The following is a 27,121-nucleotide window of genomic DNA, read 5'->3' as shown; positions in this document are numbered from 1 at the left end:
GAAATGCTGGCATAAAGACTTTGAAAATGTAGGTTAGGGGTGGGAAACCTGTGGCTTCGAGGCTACATATGGCCCTCTAGGTTCACAAGTGTGACCCTTTCACTGAATCCAAACTTCAGGGAACAAATCCCTTTAATAAAAGGATTTCTTCTTTATAACTTGGGCTCAGTCAAAAGGCTGCAGCTGAGGACCTTGAAGCTGAAGGTTCCTCACTCCTGGTGTAAGGTATATTTAGAAGGGCAGAGAATAGACTAATGTGGCTGATGAATAGAGTTCATGACAGCAGGCTGGTATGGTAGACTACAATTAGATTATGGAGGTCCTTGAGTGCCAGGTAAAGGAATCTGAACTTTCACTTCATTCCATTGGCTGTAGAAAAATCAGCAGCACATTTTGAGCTGTCTATAGCCGCATAGGAAATAGTTATTTGCTCAATGGTTACTAGGAGTGATTCACAAATGAGTAAGAAAGCTTTTGGAGGAAACTTTGACTGATAATGTTAGGTCCAAACTATATTCTTCTGTATGTAAATATGTAGATTCTTTACCAAAATCATACTCTCTGTGTGTGTATGTATATGATTCTGTATATGATTCTACTGAGTATGAAAAGGCTAGTCACCTGTAGCTTTGCCCCTTGGTGGTGAGTTCCTTGGTCATGAACACCCATGAAACAAAGAAAAATTCAAAATGACTCTATAACTATGTGTAAAAGTAGTTTTGTAGGGACAGTAGTAAAATAGTGACAAAGGGAGCCAAAGTTACTAGTAATCACTTTGTTTTTAGCCTGTCTGTAGACTTTAACTGAGTGTTGGTACCCTAAGTGTGAGGTCCTTGTTCAGTAACCAATGAGTGGCTTAGGAGAACTGGATTATTAGTCTGGGCATTCTTGATATAAAAATCAGAAGAAAGAAGGCAGTTGCAAGTAGAGGGAAGGATAACTCATAGCTTTCCTTTGGGAAAGAAGATGAAGGAATCAGGAGAATTGTTTTTCTTGTATGTCTCAAGGCATTAAGAACATTTTTTTTCATGGGACACTACTGATCAGTATCTGCCAAATACAATTGTGAAAGTAATAGAAGATTATGCATGAACACATTTTACAATGGAAGAGGAGGTGAAATATTTCTAAGAATCTGATAAAACTCTTCAGATTAATTCAGCATATATTTTGATACTTGCTGATTTCTTCAAAGTAAAGGTAGAAAGATAGGTAAGAATCCTAGTCATAGATTGAAAAACTTGGCTCAAGAATGGAATAAGGACCCTCTAAAGACTCTTAGATTAGATAGAAGTTGCATGACTATAAATTGAATATTTTCTTTGAGGAAATAATTTTATAGACACTGGACATGATGGATAATGAATAGTATCATAAAAGATGAAATTATTTTACCGAACAGGAAATAATGTGGGAGTCACTGATGAATTATATGTCTATATAGTCAGATGACTGCCTTGTTAGAGCAATGCGAATAAAAAAAAAAGATATGGCATGCAACTGAAATTCAATTCTAACATATTAAGCAAACTGTTGAAATGAAAAATGGGTAATGAAAGTAAGAAAAAAATCATAAACATAGAATTTAATAGTTTCCTACTGAAGTTTTAACTGATATAAATCAATTGCCATAACAAAGAGACCAAAAATACTGGAGAAAGCATCTTAAGCAGTAAACAGTTGACATTCTTGGCAAATGAATAGAAATGGCAGCCAAAGGCAACACTCATTTAGAATAGAAACTCTTTAAAAAAACATCTTATGGAGAAAGATGATGGAAGATTATGAGCAGTACTGCCTGATAAAACAGAAGTAGTGGAGGGTAATTTCAATTAGAAGAAAAGCTTAGCAAGATATACAATTAAGCAAAGTCATCCTGAGTGATTTAAGATGAAAGGAGAAGGAGAACAAAGAGAGGAAAAAATATAAAGCTCCACAAAATTTTTATAGCAAACTTAAGATAGCATCAAGGACATTGGAGCTTCTACTGTTTTACTTTGACATCACAATCACAGATATGGTTATATTGGAGGCAAAAATGTCAGAAGAAAACAAAGATGGGAAAAGGAGGTGGATGAGGACAAGCCCATATAACATAGAAGAGATTTTCTACTAGAGGAGAAGCATTTTTTAAAATACTGAGGGATATGCTTACAAGATGTAGGAAAGGAAGTGGAAGGAAATATACTAAATGGATAAAAAATAATCAGACGTTATTAATGCTGAAAAAATTGAACTGAGAGCAAACCACCCCTAAAACTATAAGCCTATTTGGATGTTCAGTTTCTCTAGATACTTATGTTTGTGGCTGAGACCCCCAGAACATAGCACATAACTTGGATGTATCTGCAACCATTCATTAAGTTATCCTAAATATCAATACAGGAAAAACCAAGAGGGTGAACAAGGTTTGTTGCCCAAATCATGATGTAGTTACATTGATAATCTATGGAATTTGTCCATCAGTGTATTTATCTGGGATGGACTTTATAAATGTCAGTCAGTTAGTAGTTTATGTGCTAGAGCTAGACACTGTGCTGAGCACTAGGCTTACAGAAGCTTCAAGGAGCTTATAAGTTAATGGGGAAAACAACAGATAAACATATACAGACAAGATATGAGTGATTAAGAATATCAGATGCAGCAGATGGGAAAGGATGAGGACTGAAAGAAGACGATTGGTTTTGATTGATTATTAATCAGCATGCAGTTATTTATTGCTTACTATATGCTAGGGACTGAAAGCATTGGGGAGAGAAAGAAGAAACAAAAACAGTCTCTGCTCTCGAGATCTAGTGAGGATTTTTCTCAGCACTGGAGAGACATGTGTCTAGATAGCAAGAAAGGAACCAGTCCTAAGTAACATTGAAGATTAGAGAATGAGAAGGAATAATTATAGGGAGCAGTCTGCCTAGGAGTTGAAAGGGAATATCGACATATATGTAGAGGACTTGGCCTTTAGGTAGACAAATCATCTCTTCATCAGTAGCTGGAATGAAAATTCTTGACCTGACTCCAGTCTGGGCCTGATTCAGCCAGCCTTCTTGTAATTTTGTAAGATACTTGTAGGTCATTCATTCAACAGATTAAAGAAAAAACATTTACTTGGCCATAGCAGGTGATAGCTATTCAACAAGAATCTGCTTTGAGGTTACTTCAAGTTGATTCAGTTGAACTAAACTCTCTTGCTTAAGGTACTCATTATTTTTGTCAACCAATTATCAGAACACCTGCTGCTCCTTATGGCTGCTTTGTACTCAGATGACCAGGAAGTAATGTCATTAGAATGAATATGAAGACCCAATCAGGTCTTGAAGATGGCTTCAATACCTTTTATGGAAAAATTAGCCTAACTTGCAGGTTGGAAGAGGTTAGGATATTGTTCCCACCACATGTCTAAGGTTTTTGAGAGGTACAGAAAGCAAGTATATCATTTGTGGTAAACGTCTGTTTTTTCAGTAAAGTTTGAGATGAAGCCTTCAGAAGGGGGGAAGAGGGAATGGTTTGGTAGGCATAAGAAGAGATTGTTTGGAGAAGCCTCTGTGGGAAGTAATATAGGGGATCATTTAGGGAGGAGTCAGAAGATTATTTTCCTGCAATGAGGGCACAGTTGATAATGTACTGAACCTAGTTGTCTTGGTTGTGTGATGTCCTCCAGCTCACTTCAGTAGTATGTGAGTAATCTAGGAGACAGGAGATTGGAATAATCTAGCTTTAGGTTTCTACAAACTGTAAGCATTAGTAGGATGAGAAGGCAAAGCCTTCAAGAATGAGAGGGCAATATAAAATTGAACTGGTTGGCCATGGTGTCTAGGGTAGAAATCAAGGATAAGTGAGGTTCAAGTTGGTCTGATAGCCAAGGAGAGTATTTAGGGAAGATAAAGTTTCTGTTATCACTATAATAGTAGATGTCTTTTGATTCGTGCATATATTGTATATAAGTGAGGCAGAGTTGCACGAAGTCATCAGCCTCAGTCTCTCCTCTGGAGTCATCATAGTCCAGTGGCAAGACAGAGTCAAGATGGCTGGTGATGGCTCAGGATGCAGTGGATGACCTTGGTGTCTTCTGTGGCTAACCAAGCTCTAAGTGCCCTACTCTGCCTTCATGGCCGTTGGAACGAATTGTTCTCATCCGCCCATTCCACCAAGGAAGTCTTCACATGCTTGGGGTAGACACCCCCCTAACTCACCAATGGGTTTGAGAACCCTTATCACTATAAAGATAAAGATTAGGTTTAGCAAGCCTTAGGGAGAAATGTTATGATCTGATAAAAGGATTTGGGATATTGTGGCAACATCCAGAAAAGTTGCTAAGCTCATTTAATGGCTTTGAATTTGTTCCAGTTAATGATTATTAACTTTTTAATATTATTGTTTTACTTTTGCTGTGTGGAGCTCCATAGTTGAAGAAGAATTAAAAGTGAATATCCACAGAGAAGAAAATGGAGAGATACCTTTTAGATAGGAGCAGGCTGGAAAATATAGCAATGAATGAAAATGATTTAAAAAGTGTTTTTAAGTTTACTATGTGCTTAGGGTTGAGGATATAAATGTAAAAAAAGAGAGACAGTTTCTTCCCTCAAGAAATTTGCATCTTAAGAGAAGAAAATATTGCATATCTGGTATTCATGTCTAGTGAATGTAGTTTTGGTCTGAGAAGTCACAGAGATTATCATTAGTAACGGTTTTACTCCTTTTTTTTAATACTGTACCCAGAATGTTGGGTTGAAAATGTTTGAGGGTGGTTGAAGAGGTTGAGTTGAAAGTATTTGTGCCACATTGTGGCACGGATATATGGTGAGATGTCCTGGCTGGATAGTTTGATGGGATGTGAAGATACAGCATGGTCTGGTGTCTAGGGTCAGCTCTCACTTGGGGGCTACTAAAATGAGTGGGTTAACATCCCCTAGTCTTCTGATGTGAATTCTTTAGTTCAGGGTAGGGAGTTCCAGATCAGGTGTGAAAAATGTTGGTCTAAGTGGGGAGGGATCAGAGGCAAATGGTCTCAATTAATGGCAGGGTAGGATGTGAAAGTGGAGCACTGGAGTTGTTGGTACCTTTCATTGTCAGGGGCAATTGAAGGAGATTCCTAGTGATGAGGATGGGATCTAAACCACTAAAAGGAAAAGACTATATCTTTGGGATATGGACCCCAAAAAGGAAAAACCCCTGGACTTTCCTGTGGTCCAGGTCCCTGGCATTCACCTGGGGCACCCTACCCTTCCCAGCTAATTCTTTCATTGTGGCCCTCATTGTCTACAGCTGGGCCCACCCTAGCTAGACCACCACTTTTTAATTCCATTTGGACCCATTCTCTGCCACTCCTAGATCACATCTGGATTTTCCCACAGTGTTCTGTATAAAAAAGGTCCATCTTGCCTCCATTAAAGTGCTCCGATTCGTTACGAATCTGGCCCTCTTTCATTTGCCATACAAAGGCTCATCTTGCCCACCCCAACCAGTGTTTTAATAAACCTTGTCTCTGATTGAAAGAAAGCTTGGGTCAAATTCATTGCAGGCAGGACCTGCATCATTTGCCCTTGAATTCAAGGGTTCCCAACCCCCCTAGACCTCAGCACTAGCACTTTGCATAAAACCTTTATGGTGAATACATTAGAAAGCTTGAACTAGAGTCAAGGAGGATAAACAGAGAAGAAACACCTAAATTGATGAGATTACAGATCCATTTGTCCTCTGATTTTCTCTTTTCCCTTTAAAAAAAAATTGTAATTTGTTCATGAAATTCAACTTCCTCAGGGCAGGAATTATCTTACTTTGTGTTTCCATAGCTTTATATATGGTGGGCACTTGATTTTTGTTCAGAGGATTTAAGTTTTTCTTCAAAATTATAATAGGGACTGGATTTGTAATTTCATTAGTATAGGTAAGAAAATTCTTGTTTGTGAGAGGCTGTTTCTTCTCCTATAACTTACAGTTTTAGATTTGCCCAGGGCCGTACAGGTAGTATGTGTCAGTCAGTCAGCAAACAAATGTTTTGTTAAGTGCTTACTGTTGAATTAGGCACAGTGCTAAGCCATGGAGATAAAAACAATGGCAAAAATCTTCTGCTCTCAGGGAGCTCATATTCTAATGAGAGAGACAAACAAGAAAATTAACTACATACCTACAAGATACCCACAGACACTGTCTCTCTCTCTCTCTCTCTCTCTCTCTCTCTCTCTCTCTCTCTCTCTCTCTCTCTCTCTCTCGGGTTAGAATCCTCCCTTAGCAGCAGGGAGGACCTGTCAGAGCTGTATGTGTGGGTTTGAGGGAAACTCTCTTAATCTATTCATTTCAGTTGTTTCTACGTTGTTGGTGGCAAGACTCAGACGGAGAACATCATAGGTAAGAATCGCAAGATTCTCGTTTTGAAAGATGGGGAGGCATTAGGATTTCTCAGTACCAGTAGATTTCCTGTGGGTTCTTGGAAGAGTTATCTTTGTCTCTCTGTCTTGTTGTTACTAGAATAAGTGGATGTAAAGATATAAAAGATGGAAACCCCTGTTGGAAAGTTAGTCACGTCTATTACAAATAGATCATTTATGCTGAACTTAGACTACAGACATGATGACTATATTCTTCTAAATCAAGGGTTCTTAACTTAGGGGTGTAAGGAGTCTGTGAACTTGGATGGGGAAAAATACATCTTTATTTTACTAGTGTTTGATTTCCTTTGAAATCTTGTGTGTTTTATTTTGCATGTGTTCACCAGACTGCCACTGGGACCCAGGACACGGTCAAGGTTAAGAACTCCTAAATGATGAACTAAATTCCCTTTTGCACAGTTCCTTTATTTTATGTTATTTTATTTTATCTTTTGTGATTAATTCTAACTTGTCTTTGTTAGATTTAAATTGTAAGCCTACTGATTTTGTGGTTAATTTTTTCCCCTACTTATAGAGCATAGAAATGATGAAATATCGAAGTAGCAACTTTAAATTCCCATAGTGCAAGAAGAACAAAACATAGGACTTTAATATCTTACATCTGGTCCCTAATGTAGTTCCCCCCTCCCTTCTGAAATAAAAAACCAGTTTGTAACACGTACAGTTTTAAGTGACGACAGTAACTAAATAATTCCTCAAAATGGGGCCGCTGCTCTCCCAGGAATTTTCAGTTGGCAGATGTTTTTGAAAGGTCTTATAGGGTATTAATTTAAAACAGATATCTGTGAACCCTTTTGGCAGGAATGGGTGTCCTGGGAATTTGGAACAATTCTCTTTTCCGTTGCTTTTGCATGTCTTTGCTTGAGGTCTTCATTGAGATTAAAAACAAAACAAAACAAATTTGCTTTTGTGGCCATGAAATGGGAAAATATATAAAGAAGGCAGTTGCTTTGGATTCCATGCAAGCGACTGACTCTGTTATGTATTGTTTGCATAATGATGAAGCAGTATGCCCATGTTTATTATCACTGTTGTGGACTAAATGTTACTCGGGCATTTTGTTGTTCAGTTTTAGCTTACTAGGAGTGAGTGCTGTCATGTTCTTCAAATCTAAATCATTTGTTGACAACATTATGGTTTTTATATATGTGCATTACATGAGTACTAGACTTATTCTACATAACGAATATGTATTATGTATAGAGTTATTATGTATAATATAATATATGATTGTTATTGATTATATTACATATTTATTGTTGTATGTCATTATACATATAACCAATAGATAATAATAGTCTAGGTAACCACTATCTGGTTCAGCCAGATTCATGTGTGATGTAAACTCAGCTGTTAGCAAGAACAGTAGATTGGCATTTATCTGGAGAAAACAACATTCAGTAAATTTTTAAAAATTAGGTAGTCATCTGAAAAGGTTAACCAATGTTATTGAAGAGGGTGCTGGACCTGACCTGAATAAAAAGCTCCTATTGACACTGAGGAAAGATGACAAAAGCCAAGATGGCTTTCTTTTCTGCTGAGGAAGTTCACACACAAAAAGAAGTGTGCTTGTTGAAAGAATAATGTTGCTTCAAGAATGAACGAATGATTTTGGAGATTAGACTAAAAAGTCATTTCAGATACAAGCAGCTGAAATAGCCAGAAAAGGAATCTTGGCTTTCTAAAGGCTAGAGAAACAATATCATGTTTATAGACAGACAAATTTGACTTTATGAGAAGAATTCTGAAACAAATCTGCATTCCCAAAAGACACCTATGTTAACTGTACTGTACAGTACCGTGCCCTTTCTTTCTGCTCCTCTTCTTGACTTGGTGCTTTGTGGGCTCCCCCACAGAACAATAACCACTCAAATACCTGGAAGCAAAAACAGAAGACTGAATGCAGGGAGAGACCACCAGTGGTATGGCAGGATCAGGGGCTTGGCCTGAGACCTCAGGGCCCCAGAGAGGAGAGTTTATTGCAGTGTCCCACTGGCATGTGTCCATATTCTGGCTGGCTCTGGTCCCCGCATGTCACTGGTCCTGTGTTGTCTCTATCCAGCTTCATGTGTCACCCTTGCCTCTGTCTTTTTCCTGTTGGTTCTGGCCAGCCCCCCATGTGCATGTTCCTCCTCCTATTTTCATTTCTTGGTTCTGGCCCTTCATGTCCTTGAACCATGTACCAGCTTCTTTCTTCCACACCCCTTCTTCCCTCCCTTCCTTCCCTGAGTCCACTGGCAAATTTGCATTATGTTAAGATTGCTTTATGTAGATGGAAAGCAAGAATTGCCAGTATTTCCATATTTCTGAGATAGGTATTCTTGAAACTATTTACTGAGCATCAGTATGATATATACATCCACAAAGGAATGGTTTCTTTTAGGAGAACATAATATCCTACTGGAGTTGGAAATCAAAAGGAAGCAGAAAACTTACTAAAAACACTATGGAGATACAGCTAGAATAAAAAAATAATTTGTTTTGGGGCTCCAATTCAAAACATTTACTCAATATAACAAAGCATATCAGGACACTGTATATGTTATGCCTTCCAGCTTTACTCATAGGTTGTGTCCCTTGACAAGCATATGTCAAGTTCAAGATTTTCTGTGGGTCTGCAGTTGTTAAGGCTCATGAGCCCCAACTGATGTGCTTACCTTTACTAGTCAGCCAGTAGAAACAGTTAGCTTAAAATAAAGGCGCTTACTGAGATGCCATTGAAAGAATTGTAGTAACAAAATATTTCCCTCAAAAACCTTGAGTGTACTCTTCCACAGTAATGAGACACTGCCTCTTAACTCTCTCTGAAGTGAAATTTGACAAAAAGGTAGATTGAGGTAAATTTCTCTCCAAGCAAGATAACATTTATTGACAGGGGCGCTACCCAATAATGAAGAAATTAGTGGTTCACTTTCTAATTGAAGACCCACAATTGAAGATGCTGTAGCTCATTTTTATAAGCCTAGAACAAAGAACTGAACAGAAATCGTATTACTGGTAATGGGATTGGCGGCATCATGGAGGTGAGGGATCATGATTGGTTACATTAAGGTAAAGAGTTTATACAAACATGGGACCCAGACTATCCCCCTCTGTCTTCAAGGAGTGATTTGTGAACTTATGTGACCCAGCTGCATCCTGAGGTCATTGATAGCGTACTGGAGCAGCAGACTCACAGGTAATTGGGAATGAGATAAGACCTTAAAACATTTATTTTATTTTATTTTTCACAAGGATGAGGATAAGAGGACATAAGGTCAGCTTGTCAGCCCTGAAGAATAACACAGAATTACGGAGTTTCTCAGAAGTTGGAGTTATGAGGGATACCAAGCTTCCTTGGCAAAAAGTGATCTGCAGATGATGCTGAGATAACAATTCCCTTAGAATTGAAGTGTTTTGTGAGAATATCAAACCTCTTAAACTTAGATCAGTTTTTCTTTAATTAACAGTGGTTATGGAAAGCTTAAACCTTTGCATCTAACTGGAGAGAGGGAGACTGAACTTTTGAACTCATGAGCTTCACAGAGACAAAGAAAAAGCTTTTAAAAAAAAAAAGGTTTTTACATCAAATATGGAATAGAGTTATAGAATTAAGTACAGAGTGAAATATAAAATACAAGATCAATAACTTAATTTTCACATCTCTAGGCATTTTCTTTGGCTCTCCTCCTGCTCTTTCTCATCCTCTCTGCTTTCTGACCTCCTTGGTTTTCTTTAAGTTCCAGCTAAATTTCCATTTACAGAAAACTTTCTTCCAATCCCTTCTAGTTCCAGTGCTTTCCCTCTACTATTTCTTTTTTACCCTGTGGAAAGTATGGGAGAGAAGAGGGTATTCAACTGACTACCAGACTGAAGGTCTGTGGAGCTGTTGTGCTGACTTCATTGTGGTATGCCTGTGAAACATGGACAGTCTACCAGTGCCATTCCAGGAAACTGAATCATTTCCATTTGAATTGTCTTAGGAAGATTCTGAAGATCACCTGGCAGGATAAGGTACCAGACACTGAAGGTCTTTATTGAAATGAAATGCCAAGCATTCAAACTCTACTGCAGAGAACACCATGCTGATGGATAGGCCATGTTGTCCAAATGCAAAATGTATGCTTGCCAAAAAGACTATTGTATGAAGAACTTACACAGGGCGAGTATTTGCGTGCCGAATACACTCTCTCTTTATATATACCTGTTCCTTTTACTCTAAGAGGAGGAGCCAGCCTGAGCAGGTGATCAGAACCTGAAGTCTTCTGATCACTCAGAGGAATTAAGGGAGGGTGGAAAGAAAGGAGAGAGGGAGGAAGTTTTTGTGTACTGTTATGTGAACTACCATCTTCCCAGTTACCCAGGCTCACAACTTTGGTGTCATCCTTGCATCTCCCTTTCCCCTCCCCCTCCTCCTCCTTTCTACCCTGCCCTCGCTGTCCCCCTTTCCTGTCCCCCCCTCCGTTCCTCTTTCCCCCTCCTTTTCTCCTTGCTTTTGCCTTCTTTTCTTCTGTCCTATCTTGCTTCTGTCCTTTCATCCTTTCTCTGAGTGATCCAAAGACTTTAGGCTCTCATTCTTCATAAGTTGGGAAGGAGAGGCAATTTTGGGGACAAAGATAATGAGTTTTGTTTTGGACATGTTGAATTTGAAATGCTGTAGGGACACTCAATCCCAAATGCTTAAAAGAAAGTTGGTGATGTGGGATTGGAAATCAGGAAAGAAAATAGGGCTGGAAGTATAGATCTGGGAATCATTTGCATAGATCTAATTGAACCCCTGGGAGCTGACAAAATCATCAAAATAATTAGAGTGAAAAGAGAAGAAAGCTTAGGAAAAAGGCTTGAAGAATGCCCATGATTAATTGATATGATAATGATCCAGCAAAGGGGGTTAAGATAGAGTGGTCAGGTAGGAGGAGAACCAAGAGGTTAACAACAGTGTTATAATGACTCAGAGATAGGAGATAGTGATCCATAACAGCAAAGGATCAAGAAGAAGCTACTAAATTTGGCCTTTAAGGAATCATTAGTAACATCTCGATAACTTTGAAAAGAGCAGTTTCAATTGGTTTTCTTCCTAACCACATAACCATTCCTTCTCAGTCTCTTTGCTGAGTCATCATCTATCTCATGAACCACTAACTGTGGGTGTACCTCAAAGCCAGTCTGAGTTCTCTTTTCTGTCTCTTTTTTCTCATCAGATTCCTTCAGTTTAATGACCACCTCCTTGCTGATGATTCCTACAGCCCTGTATCTAGTCTCAGTATTTCTCATGAGTTCCTATTGCCCATTGGACATTGCAACCTGGCTGTTCTCTACACATCTGAAGCTCAACATGTCCAAAACAAAACCCATTATCTTTCCTTCAAAACTGACCTGTCTTCCAAACTTCTCTTTATTCCAGTTTTTTAGCTTGGTCACTTTCGCGTTATGGTTGACCTCTCACTCTCCTTCATCCCATTTATTCAGAGAGTTGTCAGATCTTCCTCTTTTTGTTGTCCCAAGATGTTCTGCGTCTGACTCTCTCTATTCTCATCTTGGGTCAAACCCTCATCACCTCTTACCTGGATTATTATAATAGCCCAATCCATTATCTAACCATTTCTCTCACCTACCTAATGAATTCCTCTGGCTCCCTGTTACCTTTAGGATTGAACATAAACTCCACTATTTGACTTTTAATGACTTTCATAATTTAGTCTGACTTTCTACCTTTGCTTTTAGTGATTACTCTTCGTGCATTTTACAATCCAGCTAAGTTGACCTTGTAACTAATCCTTAAGTATGGCACTCTCTCCCACATCTCCATCCTCTGTGATGTTTTTTGTCCCTCCTCCCCCATCTGCCTATATTGTATTGCCATCCTCACCTTTACCTCCTTAATTTCCTTCAAGCTCAAGCATCACCTCCCAAACCAGGGTTGGGGAAAAGTCAGTCAAAGGCCCTACTTGAGGACCTAGAAGGCCACACATGTGGCCTCAAGCCTGGAGGTTCCCCACCCCTGTCCTAAATTGTGCCTTTCCCCATTCCCCCAATGGTTAGTATCATGAATTACTTTGTAAATTCTTCTTCTTACATGGTTGTTCAAATACTTTAATTCTGTACATATACATGGGACAGCCAGATGTCTCAGTGGAAAGGATGTCAGGTCTATAGTCAGAAAGATTCATCTTCCTGAGTTCCAATCTGTCCTCTGACACTAACCGTGTGACCCTGGTTGAGTCATTTAACGCTGTTTGCCTCAGTTTCCTTATCTGTAAAATGAGCTGGAGAAGGAAATGGCAGACCACTCCAGTGTCTTTGCCAAAAAAAATTCCCAGTGGTGTCCCAAGGAGTTGGACATGATTGAAATGACAGAAAAACAACAATATGCATTATATACATACACATCTTGAGAGACAGAATCTTTCCATTTATTGCTTTTACATCTCTAACAACTAGTATAAGGCCTGGCACATAGTAGGTACTTAATAAATGTTTATTGTTGATTGATTGGTTGATTCTGATATTTTTTTTACATTTTTTAAAAGTTTATTTGTTTCCAGTTTTCAACAATCACTTCCATAAGTCTTAAATTTTCTCCCTCTCCCTCTCCCCTCCCTCCCCAAGAGGGCATGCAGTCTTATATGGGTTCTTCACATATGTTGTTATTAAACACATTTTCACATTAGTCATGTTGCATAGAAGAATGAAAATGAATGGAAGAAACCATGAGAAAAAACAAAACTTATCACAAGAGAAAGTAGTCTGTTTCATTCTGTGTTCCGATTCTATATTTCTTTCTCTGCATGTGGATGGCATTTTGTCTCAAGAGTCCTTTGGGAATGTTTTAGGTCCTTGCATTGCTGTGAAGGGCTTAGTCTATCAGAAACAGTCCTCTCACATTGTGGCTGTTAATGCGTATAATGTTCTCCTGGTTCTGCTCATTTCACTCAGCATCAGTTTATATAAGTCTTTCCAGGTTTTTCAGAAGTCTGCTTGTTCATCATTTCTTATAGCAGAATAGTATTCCATTGCATTCATATACCACAGCTTGTTCAACCATTCCCCAGTTGATGGGCATCTCCTCGACACCACAGAAAGAGCTGCTATAAATACGTTTGTACATGTGGGACCTTATCCTATTTTTATGATCTCTTTGGGATATAGTCCGAGAAGTGGTATTACTGGGTGAAGGGTATGCACATTTTTGTAGCCCTTTGGGCATAGTTGATTGGTGATATGTTTTAAAGAGACAACAGTTTTCCATGTAGACATTATTTACCATTCTTACTCTGTCTGAATCTATTTTATGTGTTTGCTACAGGTGAGTAAACCATTGGAAGTGTAGAGACAAGTCAGACTTTACCATAATTAACAAAGGCAATATGTTTGTGAAATCACCTTTGAGTAATTTGTTCAACAATGAGAAAATTGATTCTAAGTTGTTTTTTGATGCACTTAGCTCATTGTCCTATGTATTTTTTTCTTGCATGAGTTCACAGATTTATTTTGATTGCTCTATGCTGTGAATACTTTCTGTAATATATAAAAACACATAATTTGCTTATATTTGTGGGGCGTTACTTGTGTTCTCACCCTTGGACAATAAATAGGTGACATCTGTTATAAGAAAAATGGGAAATGAAGTATTTGTAGAATAATTTTACATATGCATACGTACATACATACATATGTATTCATATTTGTGTCTAATGGTAAGCCATCTGGGGGGAAGGGAAAAAAAGCAAAAAAAAGAAATTTACATGATTATTACATATTTAAAAGGAATATGTAATAGATGTAGAGTTTCATGTGCAATCAACCTTTTTTATTATCCTATGTTATGGAAATGTTGGTTTTATTCCATAAGTTAAAAATAAATAAAAAATTTTTAAAAAGAAAATGAGAAAAGTGGGGTCTGAGAGGAAGCTGGTAAAGCATCTTGCTAGTAATTCATGTACTACTTTGTGGCATTTGAACCAGTACCTAAATTTGTCACTTTCTACTTTTGCAGTGAGGATAGAGCTTCAGTAACCTTCACTGATGAACCTTTTCTGCCATTTGTTACATTTATTGTTTGTAAACTTTTTTGTATTGCTTGATCCACCTCAAGTTTCATTGTGTTGGTCTTCCTGTGATCATGTGGATGACCAAAACTTTTTTGATTTCCTCCCTTTTTTGTGGTCTATCTTGTCCCTGATTCTCTTGTGTTTTTTTCTTTCATATTTTAATTTTCTCTGAATATTTCATCTTGATTCATAGAACCACTAATTTTTGTTTAGTCCAATCTAATCATCAGAGAGCAAGGTTTTCTACTTCTCATTCTGTGCTATTATTCCTCCATTTTTTTTCCTTTCCAGAGCTCTTCACTATGTAGTCCTGACATTACTTTCCTGTGCTCTTACCTTGGCTTCCATTTTCGCTCTCATGTGTGTACTTAAAAGCTTGATACATTTCAGCCCCTACTGCATCCTCCGGGATCTGTCTTGTATCCAGGGGTAGAGCACTCTGGTCTTGTGCCGTCCTTTGGGTGTGTTCTTTTGAGCCTTGCTAACTCCTGGCCTCAATTCTTTAGCTGAGAACAGTCTCTGGAGCTTCTTCATCAGAGTTGTCTGGGCTTTTTGCCCAAGGTGGTAATTGCTTCAAGCTTCTTGTGTCCCTGAAGAGTCTCTCGTCCATTCAATCCTCCCACTGATTTCTCTGACAGCACCCTTCTCCCAGTGCCCACAGGTGTCTCACTCTCTTTTTGGCAGTACAGAGCTGACTGAGAGCAGGTCGTTATTACAGTTTTTCTTTGGATTTCTTGACTGTTACTTGGTCTGATTTTTTTATATCTTTTTTTTTGGAAGGGAGCACAGATGGGAAAATGAGGCTCTTTTGCAGCTGTTCATGAAGTCAGTCAGTTGGTAAACATTTATTAATCACTTACTGTGTGCCAGGTGCTAAGCCCTGGCCATCTTAACCTGACTAAACTGGGCTCCTCAATCCATAGAAGAATTTCAGCGTTTCATTTCTAACAAGATGTGTTACAGGCTGAGGGCTCAGCAGATTTCTCTGATATTTGATCGTAAGCCCTTTGAGTAGCCAGCAGCCACTTTTCTTTTTTATGATTCCCTACAGTTAAGTAATTGGTAAATGGTGGATATTCTGTCGTTTTTGACTGCTCACATCCATTCATCAGCTTTTTGTGTTTGTATTTCATTTCTGGAAAGACCTGTTTCATGGTGGATAAAAAGCCAGCTTTCAAAGTTAGGAGGATCTTTGTTCAAGTTCTGCTTAGGTCACATATCGGCTCTGTGACTCTGGGGGCCAATCATGCCCTGGATGACTAAGATGGAAGTTCTTGGTGCCAGTAAAATTGTTTTGAAAAATATTGATAACTGTATTGTGTTTCATTGCAATTGATTTCCTTTGTAAACATGCATTTTATGCATTTAAAAAGCATTATTCTGTAAAGGAATCCATAGGGTTTGCCAGACTGCCCAAAGGGTTCAAGAAAAAACAAAGATTAAGAGCTCCTGTAGCTAAGAATTTAAATTTTAGACAAATTTCCAATTTGCGATGGTAGAGGGAGTTTTCTTTTTTCCTTATAGCCATGCAGTCATGTCCCTGTCTTTATCCATCTCCTTCTCTAGTCCCTCCCTCCTCCTCTCCCTCTTGCCCCTCCCCCCCAAAAAAGATTTTGGTATGTCTTCTGATTAGTTATGTGTCCACAAAGCTACGCCTTGGTTGCTGGAGTTTAAGATCTATGTATCTTAAATCACAGTGATATCAGACTCTCATGGGTCTGTTTGAATTCAAGAGGCATGCCTCCTGGCCCCTTTCTTGAAAAGAAGAGATTATTGAAATCACTTTATCCCCCAACTCTTCAGCAATGTTTGGTGCTGACCAGTACTGTGTGTCCTAGGTTAAAGAGAAAGAAGGCTTTCATGGAGGGAAGTGTGACATTACAACAGACTTTTTACCCCAAAGGACTCTGAAACTCCCATGTCCATGTGAATCCTTTGGAGTTTATTCTATTGATGAAGATCTTGACAGTGTTCAGAAAGTGAGGAGAAGAATTAGGTTTCCCACTGTAATTTAAAGTTGTGTGGACAGAATTACCAAGGAGTGTCCTAGAGCTTCTGTGAAGCACAGGATTTTAGGACCTTTTAACTTTGCTCATCTAATCAGCTGAGAAGGTAATTGTCACAGGAAGGAGACACGTACTTGGAAATGTATGGCTTTTGGTTTTTGTGGGTATTGAATATCACAGTGCTGTTTCATAAATTAACAGCACAGTGGATAGAATCAGCTGGTTATGAATCTGGCCTTATCTACTGACTTTGAGACTTAATCCCAGAAAGACTTTTAGCCGGTTTCCTCACCTGTACATTGAGGCTAATAATAGCTGAAGCATCAACCCTCACTGGGTTGTTCGGAGGCTACAGTGGTGTGAGGCTACAACTTTGCAAACCTTAAAGGGCTGTATACATGTACTGGAAGACACTTTGGTCATCTTATCTAATTCCCCCATTTTATAGATAAGGAAATTGGGGCCTCTATGTTTTGTCCAGGGAACCGCACGTCCTAAAGCTCAGAGGTGAGATTTGAACCCAGGACACCAAAGCTAGTGTTTTCCCCACTGTATTGTATTTCACTGTATTTCCCCAGTGTTATTTTTGCTGTTGTTGTAATTGTTACTAGCCATAGATACTGTTGCTAGATGGGCTTGTATCATTTCACACCTTTTACGTTGTTTTCCCTTCTCCAATTGTCTGAGACTCTAAATAGTAGTATACATTTCAACGTCAGGAAAACCTTTCTAGGCAGACGCTGGATTGTCTTTATAATTAATGGTGCATTGTTGAAATGTTGTGAGGCAGAAAACTAATCCCAGTAACCAGTTTGGTCTCTTTTGTCCTTCTTCATTATTCCCCCTCAAGACACTAATGGGATTTCACTTAAACCATTTGGGAGTGCGTGCAATATACCTGTCTCTGTTGCCTAGTGGAGACCGATCATGCCTCACAACATGTGATGATCCCTGCATAGTTCTCCGTTATCTTTCTGACTTAAGGGATGTGGAAGCCTCAGGCAGCCACATTCCAGAAGAAAGTCGTGAAATTATTTTATTTTTTAAAGATGGAAAAATGTACACATAGTCCTGCATACATTTATTAGTTTGGTTTAAATCAAGCTTGCTGAAGAGGCAATGGTGCATGCCCTTCACAAAAGCCTTAATACAGTTCCACTGTCTCTTTAATCGAATGAATTGTATTGTTGTGCAAAAACTGTTATTATATTGTGTGTGAAACCAACCCTGCTATAAGCAGGAGGCTGGGGCAGGTGGGGGGGGTGTGTATGATATGTGTGTGAATTAAATCATCTCACTGAGGGATCACTTATGAATAGTAAGAGAAGATGAATTACCATTACTGGAGGCTCTGGAGGACATTCACCCCTTTTATAGTCTTTCAACTGCTGAAATGAAATATTTTAGTGGTAAATGACACCCTTCTGGAAAATCTTTCTGAAGATTCATTCTCTGCTATTTTTCAGTGTGGAAAGAGTGAGGAAGAAAAGAAGGGAACTAATTGTTTGCGTTATTCTCTTTAGGTAGAAGTCAAGTTAAGAAAAATCTATCACATTTGATTTGGTTTGATGAAAATTGCCTTGAAATGTTTCTCATGACACCATCCTTATCTGCATCTATTAATGCTATTGCTGGCTGGGGTGTTTGTTGTAGTATGTTCTCTTGGGAGAATGTTGATGGTGTGTTTATTACTGCTTTTTTTCCTTTCTTTTTGTTAAGACACTAGGGTATTAAGTCATTCCTGGTCTTAAATACTTTTGTGGTATGAAATTAAAACTATTTTTCTTCATAATTTTTGCTTGTATCTTTTAAGAGTGTTTGGATTTAAGTTAGGGGGATTATTGTATTAAATATTTTATATCTAATAGAATGCAAGCTTTTCGCAGAATATATACCTGAAGTAATTTTATAGAGGTGAATGAATTGGTATTGATCTGAGGTCCAGCTCTGTAACATGGTTATTAAATTGGGAAGTGAATTTCCTTGCCAGTAGATTACTTTCATTATAAACTGCAAACCTGTTTGACTGCAGTTCTCTAGTGTCTGTCTGTCTCTTGACTATGAGTCTCCTCTGTTACTCCTCCCACCTTTTTTTTTTTTTTTTTGATTGGGGGAAGAGAGGAAATAGTGATGGTATAACAACTAATTATGAAAATGAAATTCTGGAAGGATTTAAATTAATATTTGTGGGTTTTTTTTAATAAAATGGATTTTTTTTCTTATTGTCATTTTATTCCACCATCTCCTTCCCCCCCACCCCCAGGTGCATTATTATAATACCTGAAAAGACATAAAACAGAGAAATATGAATTGGCATATAAATCCTGCTGGGTTTGGCAGGGGCTGCTTTTGTTACAGGTAAACAGTTTGATATATGCATTAAAACTTATTTACTCAAGTGGTCCTTGAGAGGAGGAATGAATGGAGCAATGATAGTAATTTTTGTTAATAATACCTAGATTCTTGAGCTTCATTTAGAAATACAAATAATTTTATAAAATGAGAGCAAGAAGCCCTTTGTCAGGTTGCTAATGAGAGGCTTGACCTAGCTGCTACTGCTGCATCTTTGGGGATAAGGAGAGATGCAAAATGCACTGTTGCTAGGCAACTCACTTGGCTGCCTTCTGAGCTGGTTCCTATGTGCTTAGAGCTAATGAATCTTCATGTCTGCTTTTTGAAACTGTTCAAAAGCCAATGTAAGATTTACCAAACATTTAGCATTTATAAGTACCTGGACCAGTCCTGCCATTATTTGCCCATCAAATTAGGTTATATTGAGCATTGGTTTATTCTATAAAGTGGACCAGGATTGAAAGCACAATAAAATCCTCAGTAATGATCAGCCAGAGGTATATTTTAGCTGCTTTCTGTTGTACAAATGAAACAATCTTTTTAATAAAGCTTTAGTTTAAATATTTATGCCTGTCAGCATGAAGGATAACTAGCTCCCGCCTTCCTCTCCAGGCATGTCTCAGTTGAACCATGGATATGCCATGTTCTACTAAAGGAAATCTATTTTGAGAGCTGGAGAAATGTGAGTCCTTAAAGGAGCTTAACTCTTGACCTGATTCTTCCCTTTTTGCCTGGAAGTGGTCAGCCTCCCTGGTTGAATATCATAAGTCAAACAGAAGTGTATACTCCTACACTATGTGAATAGGACTCTGAATAGTAAGATCCGACTGAAACCTCAGTTGGACTCATTGCAATGATTTAAAAAGAGGGACCCATATTTGTTATATTTTAAATTTTGTTGTACTGAACCTTGCTGAAAACAATTTAGCTATTATTTGAGGCACGCTGACATTACTATTGGATCTCTGGTGTCACAGTATTTCTTGTAACAGAAATTGAAGTGTATATTTTTTAGGATTTTGCAAGCTTAGCATCCTGTAGGATGGGGGTGTTGGTTTTGTGGAACAAATGTCTCACCCATAATAGATGCTCTTTAAATATTTGTTGTTTTTAAACCTTTATGTAGGTAATATCACACATTCCCTTATTGATATGTTTCTAGTTTAGCAGGCAATAATGAAAGAGCACACCTTTACACTTTGGGGTTACGGTTTGTATGTTTGGCTCTAAATTTAAAAGTTATAGAGTAGTTTCCAGTCTGAATTAGTGAAGGAAGTTTGCCGATTGGGTATTTCCTATAATAGTGAAATCACAGGTAGGGACCCCTTTTCCTCCCAGCAAAAGAGAGCTGGAAGAGACCTTAGAGGTCCTGTCTAGTTCCTCTGTAAAATAAGTGAGAACTTTAACATTAACAGAATGTGTCAATACTTCCTTATCTTTGGGAAAACATAGAACTAGAGGATGAGACTTGAAAGATATGTTAGAGAATCCAATCCCCTTGTTTTATGGAAAGTATTATAGTCCAAAGAGGATCATTGATTTGCTCGATTACTTGCAGAGCTGGGACTAGAACCCAGGTCACTTCTGGTCCAAGTTTTTTCCCCTTGAATGAAGTGTAAACTTATGGGAAGATGTAGGTGTGGCATAAACATCTGGTTAATGTGGTTATAAGTTATTCCACAATGCTATTTCTGACTGCTCAGTAGAAATTGGGCTAGTAATCCACCCAGGAAAAATGAGTTTTATGAAGAATGCATATTTTCCAAATTATCACATGTATTCATATGCATTGTCCATTGTAATGGTTTATTAGTACATGTGTCTTGGACAGACACTGCACGTAGTTGCTGAGTTGGACCCAGTATTTAATAGGAAGAGGAGAGTGAACTAGATTTCCTTTTGAGAAATTATGTATCCTTTTTAATGAGCTCAAGCTGTTTCCTGTACCCAAAGCCTACCACATATCTTATAATACTGATATGCTCCTGTTGATGCCATATGGCTGCTATTCAGTGAACAGCACAGTCCCTTTTAGTTTGTATATCATTTATTCCAGTAATATATGTCTTTGGTGATACCTTTTATACTCCTTATTTCGTGGAAGTCATCCTTGGTGTCCATCATGTGTCTTTTCATTGCTTTGCTATATTACCAGTTACAATACAAATGCATGAAGTAAGGGGCATAAAAGATATCTTCAAAGATATACATATATATGTATATATATTGCTGGAAAAGTGTTGAGGCCTATATGTACAAAAATATTTGTTACAGCACTTAGGTAGCAAAAGAATTGAAAAAAAATTAGTTGAGGAATGGTCAAACAGATTATGGTATGTGAATAAAATGAAATATTTTTACACTATAGTAAATGAAAAGGGATGGTTTCAGAGAACCCTGGGAAGAATTGTATCAACTGATTTAGTAAAGAGAACAGAACTTGGAAAACAGTTTATCTGTTGATTACTGCATTATAAAGGGAAATATCTTTGAAAGACTTAAGAACTCTGATCAGTGCGGTAACTGATTGCAGGTAATGATAAAGCATGCATCCCACGTGTTTGCTGGTGATGGACTAGAGTGCAAAATGAGGCAAACCTAATGTATGACCTTATTTTGCTTGCAAGGAAGGGCTTTGTTTTCTCCTTTTTTTTTTTTTTGAGAGTAGAATTGTGGGTAGGCAGTTATCAAGGATGTGTGGTAAATGTTTTATATCCAGCTTTCTGAAAGAGTACCCTTTTAGATTTAATCTGCATTATCATTTTCTCCTTGCTTTCTTCAGTTTAGACAATAATTATAAAAAATAAATCAAGCCTTCATGTGTAGTGTTTGCCAATTTCCAAAGCTGGACTGCTCAGATCGAAAATTTAGCAGTTGCTTTTTTGTGAACTAGTATCAGCTCACTCTAGCACACCCCTGGTAGTGATAATGATACAGAAGAAAGAAGGAAGGAAGGAAGGAAGGGAGGCCAGTGAAACAATTTTTATAATACACAGAAAATAGCAGAAGAAAATTCAGTAGGAGACACAGACATGCAGGACATTGTTGGTACTATTACGTTACATTTACAGACACGTAATAATTGGTGCATAATGGTGGCTCACTATTTTATATTCAATGTATTTTTCTTTTTATATTGAAATATATTTACATTTATGTTCCTAATTTAAAAAAATAATAAAAAACCAACCAAATCTGATGAATAGCTTGAATGAGTAGCACTGATATGTGCAAAACATTAAATGATCTAGAGGAAATTCTCTTCCTTTTTGCGGAGGATTTATGAGTGGCATTTGACAACAATTTCATATGAGAAGAAGAAATGAATGGTTGTGATTGTGACAGTGGAAGGAGTGCCCATATTAATGAGATCTCTAGTTGTAATAGGCCAGGGATCACTCTTTCTTTTGCTGCTAACTTAGGTTCAAGACTGGAACACACATCAAACATCTGACAGCTAACAAAAAGAGATTTACTTTATCATAGCAAGTAGGGAGAGGATGTTCAGCTAGGACACGGAATTGATCCATTTGGGTGCAGCTTCCTTGCTTTTGTATTTCCCATAATGGTTTATCCATTAGCCAGAAGCCTGAAAGAGGGGTAGCTGACTTTGAGGGCTCTGACTTTTTTTAACTTCATGAAGGTCCTGACTAGCAATTGTAGAAGGAGTTGCCTTACCCTGGTGTTTCTTCTATCAATGAAATCACTGGTCTGGTCTTTATTCCTTAAGGAAAAACTAGCATTGCTTATATGGAGATGGGCTATATGCCTTAGGATATTACTTCTTCCACAGAAATCTTACTGAAATAGTTTCTTTTAACAAGATCAGAGGGCTAGGAATGACATGCTCTGTTGTCAATCATAACCTTACAGAATTTTAGATCTGAGGCATCTTAGAAATCCTTGTACATAGCTGTATTGCCAAGGCAATATTCACAGCACCAACTTGCGACTGTGAATATGCTGGTGTAGTTCTGAATCACAAAGTATGACAGACTTTCCATATAGAAGGCAGAAGAAAAACATTTATTCAGACACCAGAAAAACAAATCCCAACACTAGAAAGCCAAATCCATCATAGTAACCAAGAAGTCAATACATATTATCACTGCAGGGGGAAACGTCATTCCCAAGCCTTCCTCCTTCCCCCTTTCCCCCTTGCTGGGGTCTTCCCACAAACCAACACTCAAATCCTAGCTGTCTCCTTGTCTGCATCCTCTCTGCTCCTCTGTAACTGCTCTCACTCATTTCTCTTGGATCTGTTCTACTCTTCTTGTTCCACCCATTCAGCAAGATCCTCCCACCACATGTGACTTAGGCTTCCATGTGATTTAAGCAGCTCACATGGACCTATTAATGGATGTGAAAGATATTCAGGTTAAGCAGAAATACATTAACAGTACAATAGCATACAAAATTTGGAGTGAAGAGGCCTGGGTTCGAATCCATTCTCAAACAGTATTTGTGTAATCATGGACAAACTATGGGATAATAGACTCCAAGAAGCAGTCAGTTAGATTCTCCCTGTACTGACATTAGCTATATTTGTTATTGTTATATTTGCAAAACAAATTCCTGATAGTGACTGAGTTTGTCCCCAAAGAGAAGAGGAGAAAATACATCTGCCTCCCTTTTTTTTGTTAGAGATGGGGGAATATGGGTATGAAACATTACGTTTATAATTAGACACAATTGGTATAATTAGTTTTGCTGAACTCTTTTCTTCTTAATGTTTGTTCTGGAGATGGCTTGCTAAGGAAGGGAGAGAGGAAGGATGTTTTCAGAAATAAAAGCGATACAAAAACAAAATATATCAAAATAAGAAAAAAAATCCCTCACTCTCTTCTTGCCCCTCCTCTCTTCATAAATTTTTCCATTCTCCCAAAAGCCAAGTACAGGGGGGGAAATTCAATTAATTAATTCTTTTGGTTAGTTGCATTCTGGCTAATCAGGTGGTCAATCAAGTCCTGTGCTAAGTGCTTGGAATAATTGAGATTTTACTGTATTTCAAAATAGAATATAACAGCAGATGTTGAAGAAAGCCTTTTGGAAACTTGCTTTGTTATTTCCTCTCAACTCAGTGATTGTCTTTGGGCTAATTGAGTTATCTGACCAGGTTTGTTTATTGCTCTCTTAATGAGGCTATATTTTATCATCATTTAATGAGTAGCAAATGACATCTCTGCGTGTAGGAGGGGGGGGAATTAGGATCTTGAATTTATTGCTAGAAGGGACGGAAAGATGATGAAATCTAAACCTCTCATTTTTCTCATTTTCTAGTGAGGAAACTGAGCCCCAAAGAAAGGCAAGGACTTGCTACGTCTCACAGCTTAGTATGGAGCAGAAGTAGGATTAGAATCCGGTGCCATCTCTTTTTCCCTCACAGTGCTAGGCAGCAACACTGTACAGTAGAGATACATTTGTTAGTTAAAGGGCACTCAACCACATTAGCCCTCGATTAAAAAAATAATTTCTCCAATCACTGACTGGTTTGTGAGAAACCTGCAGTTTTTTTTTTTTCCGGAAGTAAATGTTTTATTTTACTGGAAGTGGGTACCATTGTTAGACATTTATCACTCCACAGGTTATTTTTTTCTGGCCATGCTTTGTCTAGCCTATCCCTTGCCTTTATCCCAGGAACATTTCATGCAGATGAAGTATGAAAAGTTTTTATGAGAAAAGTTGGGAGGATGCTAGAGAGATGTCTTTTTAGAAAGAAGTGTATTATCAGTTATCCTGCTGATAGACCCTGTGAATACTAGTGTAGGACAGATGATACTTTCTCCTGTCCATTTTCCATAGCCTTTTCACAGGCACACACTATTGGCCTTCTCACCACCACACGCATTTCCTCCTCCCACTAGGAAACATTCTATATGTTTACATAATATGAGGCTGGAAGAAAATATTCATGAATTAAAAGTATTCATGCCATTTTTTTCTGTTTATTTAGCTTCTTAATAGTGAAGGAAATTGTGGATCTGGGAATGTGACTTTTTTTAAAAGAAAAAAATTTAATTAATTTTTAATATTATTGCCTTCCTCACAAAGAAAAAATAGTTATCGTCCTGTTGGTTCTGCTTCCTTCACTGTGTCATTTTTTACAAATCTCAGTTCTTTTGGCATAAACATATTTTATGAAATTTCTTTCCTCTAATCTTCACAATAATCTCGCAATAAATACACATCTGCTTTGTTTCTAGGTGTTTTTCTTTTTGCTATCAGAGTCCCACCATGATTTTTAAAATTTTAGAATTACAAATGTATCAATATATTTTAATGACCCTTAAGTCAATTGAATATTTGAGAGGCATATACTTAGTAGTAGGATTGATGATTCAGTGGTTAAGAATAGTTATTTGTGTATGTGTATATATGTGTGTGTGTGTATTTATATATATGTATATAAATATATATATGTGCATGTATGTGTGTATTTCCCAGATCTGTCTTTCCCCCCTCTCCACATCACCTCTCCCGAAAGGAAAACCAACATAACCTAGCCAAAAGAAGGGAATACCAGCCATATTGTCAGATGAGCACATTAAGCAAAGATATTTGTTGTTTCACTCCCCAAAGTGTAATGAAAACATTTGCTTAAAGGCTACAAGTCAGAATATATTGTTTTATAAGATGCTAGCAAATTTCCCCAACTTCCTTTCTAGAATTAAGAGTCTGTCAAAGTGTCTTGGTAAAAGCTGTTTCCAGAAGGGATAATTCATTGAGACACAGGGGAAGGCAATCTAGGGTAACCTTTATTTTTAATTAAAATGGGGATTGAGGAGCCAACACAAGAAATTTGTCTCACTTCAATTGCCGAAAGTGAAGGTGGTCGAATTTCTATTCCAATAATCGCTCCACTGGATGTGAAAAACATAAATCCTCCCCAAATTTATGCTTCCTAAGGTTGTAGCCATTAAATGCATGCTATCAAACTATTCTATGATGCATCCTCATCATTAAGAAATGCTTACTGAGTGAATGCTCATTGTTTAGTGTTCTGTTTGGCCCTTAGGAAGGAATGAATCAGATACCTGCTATGCTTTCCAGGAGTATGGATTTGTAAGACAGAGAAGCACAGGGAGAAATAACAATAAAAAAATTTAACAAGTAGGTAAAAATGTAGTTGTCCAGTGCAACACTTGAAAAATAGAATGTCTATAAAAATATCACAGACATGTTATTTGGTTACTTTTCTTCTGCTCAAGAGTCATTGTGTGTTCAGAGAGGGAAAGAGGGCCTTAACCACTTCTTTTTTTGAACTACTATGTTACTATTTGTACCGCACAGTTTAGTACCTTATTATACATTATGTTGTCTTCTAATTAATAGACCTATAGGGTATTAGGGTTGGATCATTCAATTCAACCCCTAAATTTTATGGAGATGGATGTCTCTACCTAGAAGGTACTTCCTTCTGTGTCTGCTTTATAAAGTACTTCTTTTCCTTTAAGGTATAGCTCACGTACCATTTTCTACATGAAGCTTTTCCTACTTCCCCAACTGATGGTACTTGATGGTACTTTCCCTTCCATAGTATCTTGCATTTAACTCTTCTGTGTTAATGCACAAAACACGTATTTGTGTATTTATTAATTTTGTATTTATGTTCTCTATATTTATACTAGGTACTTGTTAATTTTTTTATGTACTTGTCTCCCCATTAGAATGTAAGCTCATTGTGGTTAGGGATTGTATTGTACTTTGTACTAGGGCCTAGGATGGTACCTGGTACACAGTAGTCCCTTATTGATTGATTGGTTATGCTAGTTGTTCAGTCACTTCCTATTCTTCATGACCCCTTTTGGGATTTTCTTGGCAAAGATAACTGGAGTGGTTTGCCATATCCTTCTCAAGTGCATTTTAAAGATGAAGAAACTGAGGCAAACAGAATTAAGGGACTTATTTAGGGACACAAAGCTAGAAAGTCTGAGATCAGATTTGAACCCAGGAAGATGAGTCTGTCTGACTTCAGAATCAGCTCCCTATCCAGTGAACCTCTCAGCTGTCCACTTCATACATATACTGGTTCTGTAATAAGATTGTAAGTTTCTTGAGGGCTTTTGGGGTTAATCCTTTGTTATTATGCATCATCATTAGGCAGATAATTGTTCAATAAGTGCTTTTCAAATGGAAGAGAAAAGGATAGAGTAGGAAGGGTATTATGAGACATCATTAGCAATGTTATTTAATGGTGCTCTTTTATTGCTTACCAGCACTGATATTATGAACATTTTACATTTAAATTTATTATTTAATTTCTGTTTTAAAATTCATTGGGGATAAGAAAAATGACATTTGTACTGTTTTTATCTAGGTGAGTAACATAGTTAAAATACCTTTTCTG

General features: G+C 37.7%; 1 protein-coding gene across 8 annotated transcripts in view; it reads left to right on the top strand.

Moving 5' to 3' along the window:
- FOCAD (focadhesin) overlaps window positions 1-27,121 on the top strand; it is a 341,519-nt gene that overhangs the window by 117,780 nt on the left and 196,618 nt on the right. The gene's annotated exons all lie outside the window — the stretch shown is intronic.

This window comes from Notamacropus eugenii, chromosome 3 (genome assembly GCF_028372415.1).
Source record: "Notamacropus eugenii isolate mMacEug1 chromosome 3, mMacEug1.pri_v2, whole genome shotgun sequence".
NCBI lineage: Eukaryota > Metazoa > Chordata > Mammalia > Diprotodontia > Macropodidae > Notamacropus > Notamacropus eugenii.
This window is presented reverse-complemented; position numbering and strand designations above follow the sequence as displayed.